This window comes from Myotis davidii, unplaced genomic scaffold, assembly GCF_000327345.1.
Source record: "Myotis davidii unplaced genomic scaffold, ASM32734v1 scaffold10, whole genome shotgun sequence".
Lineage (NCBI taxonomy): Eukaryota > Metazoa > Chordata > Mammalia > Chiroptera > Vespertilionidae > Myotis > Myotis davidii.
Genome location: NW_006283544.1, coordinates 2,595,389 through 2,606,038, shown reverse-complemented (window position 1 = coordinate 2,606,038; position 10,650 = coordinate 2,595,389). Strand labels below are relative to the sequence as shown.

The following is a 10,650-nucleotide window of genomic DNA, read 5'->3' as shown; positions in this document are numbered from 1 at the left end:
TTTCCCTCCTGATTTCCTCTTTGTCTTAGTTAGTTATTTTTTCTTCCAGATACAATTTCTTTGTTAAGATCTCTACATTTACTACTCCATTTATTCTTTCTTCAATATCTTACTTGGTATTACAAATACTCTCAGCTATGACACACTCAGCTTTAAATCAAGGAAATGTAGATAATGCAATAAAACTCCATGGAGGCTACATAGCTAAACTTCAATTCTCCTTGGAAATACATATCTGGTACAACATTGACTATAGAATACCTAGCCAAGCCAAACTCAGAATACTGTGAGGAAACTGTTTTTATAACCACATGTGAAGAAGTGAATGTGGGCATAAAACTCACAGCACCTGAATTTTAGTGTGAATAGGTACAAATTAATAAGATTAATAAAAGTAATAATTAATAGAAACATATAAATGGTGTAGGGGAGGGAAAGATACAGCTCTGAGGATCTGTGGACGTAATCAATAATTTGTTAGGGCTAAATGTTTCGTAGTGTTTATATCGCTAATTTATGGCTTCCTTCAGAAACACTGTAGTAGCTTTTCCTTCAGCATTTTGAATGTTATCATATATATCAGTGTTTCTCAACATGGAGTGAGGATGGTGAGAGGGAGCAATGATTTTGCCCTCCTGGAGACATCTGACAACCTCTGGAGACTTTCTTGGTGGTCACAACCTGGGGGAGGGATCCTACTGGCATCTAGTGGGCTGAGGTCAAGGACACCTCTAAACATCCTATAATGCACAGAACAGCCCCCACAACAAAGAGTTATCAGGCTCAAAATGTCAACAGTACTGAGGCTGAGAAAGCCTGTTACACATTAACCGTGTGGTAGCCATCGGCTTCTGCACTCAGTCATTTCGCACTTTATTGTTCATCACACTCTGACCACAATACCTGTCTTCCTGCAGGGTACATCATAGTATAACAGTGGTTTTCAACCTGTGGGTCGAGACCCCTTTGGGGGTCGAACGACCCTTTCACAGGGGTCGCCTAAGACCATCGGAAAACACACATATAATTATATATTGTTTTTGTGATTAATCACTATGCTTTAATTATGTTCAATTTGTAACAATTAAATTGGGGGTCACCACAACATGAGGAACTGTATTAAGGGGTCGCGGCATTAGGAAGGTTGAGAACATCTGCTATAGAACATAGTCTGCCTCCTCACAGGGCTCAGTGTAATTCACAAACAGGAATAATTTAAAGTCAGAAGTGATAAGTACATTTAGCGTGATTTTTGAAAGTGCTATATGAATACAGAAAGAAGAGATTTTTTTTAAATTATTCACTTGGCAGAGATAAGGAAATATTCAGGCATGGGGTGGCATTTGAGTGAGATTTTTAAGGTTGGGGAGATATGACCACATTATATATGTGACTACACAAAAAATATTTTATCTCAAAAACATAATATGCCCTGGCCAGGTGGCCAAGTTGGTTGGATCATCATCCAGTACACCAAACGGTTGTGGGTTCAATTCTCTGTCAGGGCACATACCTCGGTTTTGGGTTTGATCCCTGATCAGGGTGCATGTAGAAGGCAACTGGTTGATGTTTGTTTTTCTCTCTTCTCTCCCTTCCTCTCCTTTAAAATCAATAAAAACATGCCCTACCCGGTTTAGCTCAGTGGATAGAGCATTGGCTTACGGACTGAAGGATCCTGGGTTCGATTCCAGTCAAGGGCACATGCCTGAGTTGTGGGCTCGATCCCTAGTAGGGGACATGCAGGAGGCAGCCGATCAATGATTCTCTCTCATCATTGATGTTTCTATCTCTCTCCCCCTCTCCCTTCCTCTCTGAAATAAATGAAAAATAAAACTAAATAAAATATATCTTTGGGTGAAGATTAAAAATAAAAAACACAAACATGTTTAAAATGCCAAGTTTCTGCCATTTAAATTACAACGATAAGATACTACATATATAGAAAAAATTTTCCCTCTATTAGTTATTTTTGTTGTTTAAGAGAAAATATGGATTGAGATGTCCTATATTTGCCTTTATCGCTGCCTTGGAATTCTCTACTAGATGTTGACCCGAGGGACACCTCCTAATGATCTTGAACTACATTGAGAAGCATTTGCAGTGCACCTGACCAAAATCACACTCTGTGTTAACGCAGATCAGCCAGGGACTGCCTCCTTGCTTTCAATCAGCTGAAGCAGTTCCATTGAGAGAACAGTCTCCACACAGGCAGCCTGACTGATGCACAGTTTTCCTGCAAATTGATCTTTATGAGGATACCAAGAGTATACTTTAATTTTTATTTGAGGGAACAGGACAACCTACATGTTTACTTGCAATGGCATTATGTTTAAGGAAACATGGCCAAGAAATGCTAGGATCCTCACCAGATAAAAATAGCATGAGTGTACTCTGAAAACAGTAAGATTCAAGTGGAATAGTCATAGGTCATTCATCCGAGACTCATGCAAGGGAGTCCACTAAATGAAAGATTTGTGGGGAAGAGAATTAAAAAACAACAACTTTCTTTTGCTGGAGATCTTTTAATCCTTCCAGAATACAAGCTGTCTTTCTGAAAGTATATATTTGAATAATCGCAGAGGCTATTGCAAACATGCTAAAGCGCATTCCTCCATTGATGCTGAAACACTAAAGATCTCCTGCTCTAATCGTAGCATTTGTGTGTTTCATAAACACCGACAGACATTAGGAGCTACAACTCAAATATACGTTTGTAAAAAAGAAAAGGTTAAACTGTACATATTTAATAACATCTGATGACTGCCTGTGCTCCTTGTTTTATGGACCACACTGTTCAATATCTTACAAGTTGCACTTTAATCCCAATAACATTTTTTTAAGTGGAAATGACATTAGGACTCTAAGTGGAACAGCAGACCTGGCTCCTCCACGTGCGGTGTCAGCGGTTTCTCGCCCGCTGATACAGATCTGCATTCGAGTGTCGCAACTGGGGTCACTACCCATGTTTGGTGTCTACCTCCGAAAAGTAATAACTCTTACCACTGCCCGGCTAGATAGAAATCTGATTAAAGAAAAGTCTAAATGAATCTGAAGATGGTTTGTCCGCACCGAGATGTAAAACTTATTACTCCCGGCTTCCAGCGGGGCTTGGGAAGACTGGGAAGTGAATGTAGGCCGCGCGGCGAGCCAGCCGGCACCGGCAAACCCACTGAGTTTCCAAACTGTCTAACTTTTCAGCTATGTGTTTTTTTCTGCGTTAAATATGGTTCAGAAGATTAAAGTCTTCATTTTAGGCGAAGAAAGGAAATAATGTTTCCTGTCCCATTTGCCAAGCTAAGTGAACAACTGTTCCTGCACAATTAGAATTGTTAATTGATTTGAAAACACGGGGCTTTGAAGGTGGAAAACTGCTGACATTATTTCAATGGGGAAATGCACTCCTGAGAGGGAGCACCGCGGCACCATTTCTCTCCTTGTTTTGTTGAATATACATCTATAAAAACACTGTGAATCATGCAGTAAAAACTGCTGTGCCGATATCATAAATCTCTGATAATAAAAATTTCATTGTTGAAACAATAAAATAGACTTTTATTATAACACAGAGTATCCACCTAAACATTGTCCTTTTAGCTTCTTCGAGTTAAATATATGCACAGTTTTACAGTCTATAAACAGATCTGGAATAAAAGTTAATAAATGTCAAAATTTGCATTTCAAAAAATTCTTGCTGCATTTTAGGGAAGATCAATCTATGAACCTTTCAACATTATGTCAAATGAAATGCTAATTGTACCTTTAGGAATTTCAGAGACAGTGACAAGAAACTAAATGCTCTGTTCCTTTGCATCAGCAAGTCGAGGATAATTGTATATCTACTCTTGTGAACTTCTAAGAAAAAAAAAGAAAAAAAAACTAAGAAAAAAGGGTTTTCTATTCTTTAACTCAGGAGGGTAAACTCTTTCAGCCACCCTCCATCAATCTACCTTCAAATAAAGTGTGTTAACATGTTGACAGTGGACAAATCACACAGTGCTGCATTTATTCATTTTATAATAGGTTTGTCAAATGAGCTTCAGTTAAAGAGATTTAGGAGTAAGAAAAATTTTCAGCCAGAAATAACCGACTTATTCCATTCAAAGTGATGTAAGGTTTAAAGGTGTACTTCTTAAAAGCCTAATCTTTATTAAAACGCACAATTTTTGAAGGCTAAGTCACAAAAATAAATACCAGGAGCCCAAAAAGTGCTTTTATTTTCCCTACCCTTAAGATAAAGCACTAATACATCCCTTCCCTATTCTGCAATAAATCTTAGCACTGTACCTCTAAGAGATACAAATTATCCTCTATACTGTCTTACAAGTGTGAGTATAGATTGAACCAATGAGCAATGTTATCTAGAAAATAGCACTTAGTGTAAGGTTTGTACCATTTTTTTGAACATTATCCTATTTGTGGCACTGCCTTCATTTCAGAGTCAGGCTGCTGAAATATTTGCTCTAACTGCAAAGCAGTGAAAAACGAAGGTCTGTGCAGCAGAAAAGCAGCTCACGTTGTTAACCTGCAACATCTGGTCACCTCTGACCACTTTCAAAGTAAAATCGGCATTTTCACCTTCTTCAAATACCATCATACATAGTGTTGAGGCAAAAAGCAAAGATTGTTCCCGTCCACATTTCGGGGTCCCTACACTGTCTATTGATATGTACTCAGAATTTGAGGCAAAACCTCAATGTTATGAAAGTTAGAAGATCATTTACAAAGTGTATTACGCGGGGTCATTTTCAGGCTCACATTCGACAGCTGATTTGTGATCCTGCTGCACAAAGGAAAAAAACGAAGCAAAACCACATGAGTATTCTTACACAGCAGTCACAACTTGACTTCATAAAGTCTGTGTTTTAAAAAATTCAGACAATAGAACGTATTCCTTGCTCACTACACGAAACTACTTACGTTATATAAACTTGAAGTTGCCTAAAAAAATTATATTTTAGGTCTTAATTTTACTCCACAGGTTTTTCACATAATTTATGGATGTATTTTATTCCTAATCCTGTTAATGCTTAATAAAAACTGGAACTGTCTGCAAGTCAACAAAAATAAAAATATGTTTAATGGAAACATGTTAATAAATTAGCAGAGACAGTAAAAAACAGTACCTTCAACTTATTTCAGATGTCAGTAATTTCTCTGTCGCGAGCAACTCTTTGTGATGGGCCTGTTATGAGCATCCTTCTGTACACGTGACCTGCATGACTGGATATGGGTGCTATTTAATTCCTGGGTATAAAACAGTACACCTTTAGTGGCAATGAAACAATAGGGGTAAAATTGCCTATATCTCTTTTTAAGCTTAATGTACAAGAGTGGTTCTGATGAATAACATATATTATGAACATTGATCCAGTAAGAAGGAAACATAATATTTTATAGGTCACAATGTTTTTCAGAAATTTCTGGACTCTCTCTAATATGTACTCTCTAGTATGTACAGTTATAATTCCCAAAATAAATGCAAAGCTAGCAGCTACTCTGAGAACCCTGTGAGTAAATTTCTCGAGACAAGCTTTGTTGTTAATCATCCTAATTTTGTTCATGTTGTGTTACATGGGGGAAACATAGTTGTACAATGGACAAGTATACTACTAAACAAAAGCCTCATCTTTTTCTTAAGAGTCAAAACAGAAGGCTAATAAAGACCATTTAAAATAAAAGGGCCCATTACTCCTCAGTTTTATATGAGCTTACATGCTTTCATTGTGCAGAGTGTGTTATTAATTTCACATGCCAGATTCATAGGTTTCTGCAATATCAGGTTTGATGTATTCATTATCGGCACTCAGTACATTAATTCACGCTGAAGTCCGGTAAATCAAAATTATACCATCTGGCTTCCTGTTCTTAATGATGAATTTGATGTAGGGGTGATTAAGATTGTTAGGCTTTTGAATTTTAATGTAAAAATTAGGGGATTAAAAAGGCATTTAGAAATGACCAATAGTTAGAATAAACTTACTGACAGGATCTAATTTGTGTACTTGCTAGTAAAGCTCCATTTTAATTAGCAGCCGCACTCTTTCAGCACAAGCTCAAAGAGACAGAAGTTTAGTGATTAAGAAGATGAAGCTGTTAAATTGATAAATTGACCTTGAAATACTTGTAACTGTGGGGGACGGCCCAGCAACTCAATTGTTAGTGTGTTGCATTGCCACATGGGGAACTGAGTCCAAGAGTGACCTCACACACAAAATTTTGCCCTTCTCCTTCTTCTTCTTCTTCTTCTTCTTCTTCTTCTTCTTCTTCTTCTTCTTCTTCTTCTTCTTCTTCTTCTTCTTCTAGTGGATAGTTGGCTGACCAACTCATCTTGGGCCTTGAGGTGTCTGGCTGGGGAATAGAGATAAACAAAGGCAAAACCTGCAGACCTGAGGGTTGGCACTGTAATAATAGGAAGGTAAAGATATCGTCACTGTTTCAGAACTCCTTGGCGGGTGACATTTGAATACTGTGTGTAAACCTGGAAGCATGGTATTGGTTCCTGCTACAACGATGCTATCCACATGCATGAGATCTGGGAGGAAGACACTCAAGCGGCGAGTTAAGTCAGTATATCTAGGACACAGCCACCAATACTGTCCCTTTTGTACCGTATTTTATTACGGCATGTAGACTCCATATCCTTCCGTACTGTGTTTCAGGAGAAATGTGGAAACAGAGGCATTCTAAATATCTGCAACACAGAGCATGTATATAACACACAGCCATTGCACTCAAACTTGACATGAGATTTCTTTTCATTGAAAGACCAATCTGACATGGATGTTCCTTTGACAGTTAAAATTACCTCTGATTTTAACTAACGCGTTGGAAATGTTACATTGAACTCATTACACCTTTTCTGCATAAAGAAGTTTTAATAGTTAAACAAGTTAAGAAAGAATAGACTCTTAATGTAAAATATTATTAGAATAATGTAAGGAAACATCCTCATTTTTGCCCCCAAAGATATAAAGCTAAAAGCGCAAGAAGCCATAGAGTAGAAAAGTAAGGTTGAAAATAAAATTGTTTTCTGAGAAGAGAAAAAAAAAAGTACTACCTAGTGTGGCCTCATAAAATGCAGTGCTTTGGTTCCTGTGAAATTAATAAATGTAGTCACTAATGCACTAAAATAAAATACAGTCAGAATGACTTACATCCGAAAACAAGTACATCTGTATAGATCAACAATTTGAAGGATTCTGATTCCTGGCAAGTCAAGGAATATTTTAAAACTTATATTTTAGAGGAAATCGAATCTTGACTAACCACTGTAATTTATGTCATTTTAAATAAGATATATTTGAATAAGTATATTTTTCATGCCCTAAAAAGACTGATGTCTTCTTTTATAAGCTCATCCTGTGACACACTTGAGTAGGTAGGTATATTGATTTTTTTTTCTTTTTCTGATGGCAATGAAGTGTAAATGGAAAATATCAGACTTGGCAATCACTTAAACCATGTGAAAATTTCAGAGTGAAGGCTATTAGAGTCACTTTGTGATCTCCCCAGATGACCAGAGCGGGGGAGGAAAAAACCCCACATTTCTACATTTCTTCAGATCCTTTGTGTGACAGCTAAGGAGAATAACATTCTTTCTAATACGCCAGTTTTCGTCTCTAGTTGAGAATAACCTCGGTGCTTTCTTATGTCACTGGCTGAGAGAAGATGAAAGACCCAGCCTTGTGTAAATGGCTTTGTCTAACCATCAGTCTTTAGCTCTGCGTGGCAGCTGTACTATTGACATTAGCTTGTGCACTGGGTGAAATTGAAGTGAGTTAAATGTGACCTTGGCTTAGTTGTTGAAGTAGAAATGAACTCTACTGGGAGTGAAAAAAAATAAGACCAGTTTCTCTAACTTCATTTTTTCTTTAATGAGTTTAACAGCACTCCTAGGATTTGATACATTTTATAAAAACGCTTTTATTTCCCTTTCTATTTTACCCTGAGTAATCAGCATTTAGTAAGGTTAACATGCCCTTTTGTTATGAAATCCTTGTTTCTGGTATTTGTATGCCATATTCTCAAAACCCGGCACATTTATTTTCCCTTCCTCTCTACTCTAAATAGGGATGGAAGATTTTCATGCATACATGGTCATTGACTTGAAAAACAAATCCTGGACCACTGAAACCGTTTTGAATGCCCAGTGTTTCTGATAACATTGCATTGTCCACTGGGTTACACGTGCATCCCCGGAGCAACCTGCTGGTAAATCATGCTCAGTGGACACGTGAGACCTGCAGGTAGACGGGATGTGCTGAAATGCTTCTAAGACTGCACCTCCTTTGTGTTCAGATGCGATATCCGATAGTGCTTGTATCACAAGAACATACGAGTGATTATATTTTTAGGTGGAGACAATTCAGAAAATCTTTGAAGTTTCATTTCTGTCTTGGACATCCCTAATTCATATACTCACATATATGTATTCATTACATGTTTTTATCTATATATGTGTGCCTGTTGATATGTGTGCATATTTGTGAGTGTAGGTGAGTGTGACATACGTGTTATTTTATCGTATAATTATGTGACACGAGCAATAAATCCGACTCTTCAAGTCCAGTTTCTGTCATCAAACTTATCAAAATAGTTCATGATGGGAATATTGTAATTTAGTCTATTTAATCCAACTTGAGCAAACACAAAGTAAACTCCTTATCCTTTACAGTTCCTATTTTACTATCATGCATTTCCACTACTGCCCTACAGTGGTAGCATGGTTGGGAGTTAATGGAACCTGTAGTTTGGGCTTTTTTCTTTAACCATTTTTATACTAGTTTCATGCTCCAAATTTTTTATTGACCCTGATTGTTTTGGGTGCAATAATGGCTCCCCCACATGCTAATTTCCCACACGCTAATCCCCAGAATACCTTAGCTTATGTGGCTAAAGGAGTTGATCTCTATGATGAAGACTAGAATGCTGAGGTAAGAAAGTCCTCCTGATTATCAGGGTGGGTCCACTCTAACCACACAGGTCCTTGTGGCAGAGAGGCAGGAGGGCAGAGTCAGGGCCTGGGCTGTGACAACAGAAGCAGAGGCCAGGGGAGCAGTGCAGGCGCCAGAGGTGTGTTTTCCAACACAAGCTGGAAAACACTGGAAGGGAAAAGGATTCTCACTTGCAGTTTCCCTTAGGAACACAGCCCTGCCCGAATCATTTTAGACCTCTGACCTCCAAGAATGACAAGATAACAAATTTGTACCGTTTCAAACCACTAAGCCCGCGTGAATTTGTTGTAACAACACAAGAAAACTAATACATCCCTACATTCATACTTCAACGATCTGGACACTGTAATACACACTATGGGATAGTTAGCAATTATTTAGGTAATTTCTTTATCATTTATTGTTTTCTCATCTTTTAACTTTTGTGCTTAAGTAAGTATAGCACTGATAGTTATGTTTAAGAAAGGTTCGGCAATATTGTGGGTTTCAAAAAAACAATCACTAACTGCAGTCTTTAGAAATGGGTAATCAATCAGAAAGCCTGCAGGCAACTCTTTGTGTATTTAACCATAAACAGAAAATGTGACTACGCACAGGTCAGCATGGTGTGAACAGAGAGGTGGGAAAGGTCTTCACTTGGATAAAGCGCTGTGGGAAGATGACATGATGGGCAGCTGGCCAGAGGCCATTACTCTCAGAATAGAGGGTCAGAATGGCTTAGAGAGAGGCCTGTGAGGCACATCAAAAGGACGATGGGCCAGGAGCTTCGATTGACCCAGCCTGGTGGCTGCTGACTCAAGCCAGGGCCACCTGGGAGCATAAGCATGACTTTTAAAAAAAGGCTGGAACTAGAGAGAGTTGCTGTGCACAGGCAGAGTGATTGGGGATGATCAAGCAGGCATGCAGAGTGGTTAGGGGCAATCAGGAAGGCAGGCAGAGGCAGTTAGGGGTGATCAGGTGGGCAGGCAAGTGGTTAGGGGCGATGAGGCAGGCAGACAGAGTGGTTAGGGGTAATCAGGCAGGCAGGCAGGCAGGTGAATGGTTAGGAGCCAGCCATCCCAAATCCACAGGGATCGGGCCTAAACCAGCAGTTGGACATCCCTTGAGGGGTCCCAGATTGCAAGAGGGTGCAGGCTGGGCTGAGGGCTCCTAGCCCTACCTGGTGCAAGAATTTCATGCACCGGGTTTCTAATGTATATATATATATAAAATAATAAAAGCATAATGTGCTAATTAGACCAGACAGCCAAATGACCTTCTGGACATTCTTCTGGATGAACTTCTGGACAGCTTTCCAGATGACCACGCTATGACACCCACTGGCGCCAGGCCAGCCAAGGCAGGTGCGATGCAATTGTTTGGGGGCCCAGCCATTACCCCATGATCGCCCTGCAGAGGGAGGCCCAGGCCACTGGCAGGTGGGCTGCAGTGGGTGGGCGGGGCCTCCCTCTGTGGGGCTCAATCAATTGCCTCAAAGAGGGAGGCCCAGGCTACCCAACAGTGGTTATGATCCATCACAGAGCTCTGGCTGGGTGGGAGGGATCTACCTCTTTGGGGCGATTGATCACAGGGCTCCCAAACTGTGAGAGGGCACAAGCTGGGCTGAGAGATCCCCCACAAGTGCACAGATTTTATATATATACTAGAGGCCCAGTGCACAAAAATTTGTGCACTCCGGGGAGTGGGGGGAGGGTCC

General features: G+C 39.5%; 1 long non-coding RNA gene across 1 annotated transcript in view; it reads right to left on the bottom strand.

The window, feature by feature from the left end:
• Positions 1 to 6,060, bottom strand: part of LOC107183261 — a 21,640-nt gene extending 15,580 nt beyond the window's left edge. The window contains exons 1-2 of the long non-coding RNA XR_001514053.1: positions 6,050 to 6,060; positions 3,090 to 3,095 (exon numbers count right to left, since the gene is read on the bottom strand). This is a non-coding gene — a long non-coding RNA (uncharacterized LOC107183261). The remainder of the gene's footprint in view (positions 1 to 3,089; positions 3,096 to 6,049) is intronic.
• Positions 6,061 to 10,650: the final 4,590 nt, after the last annotated feature.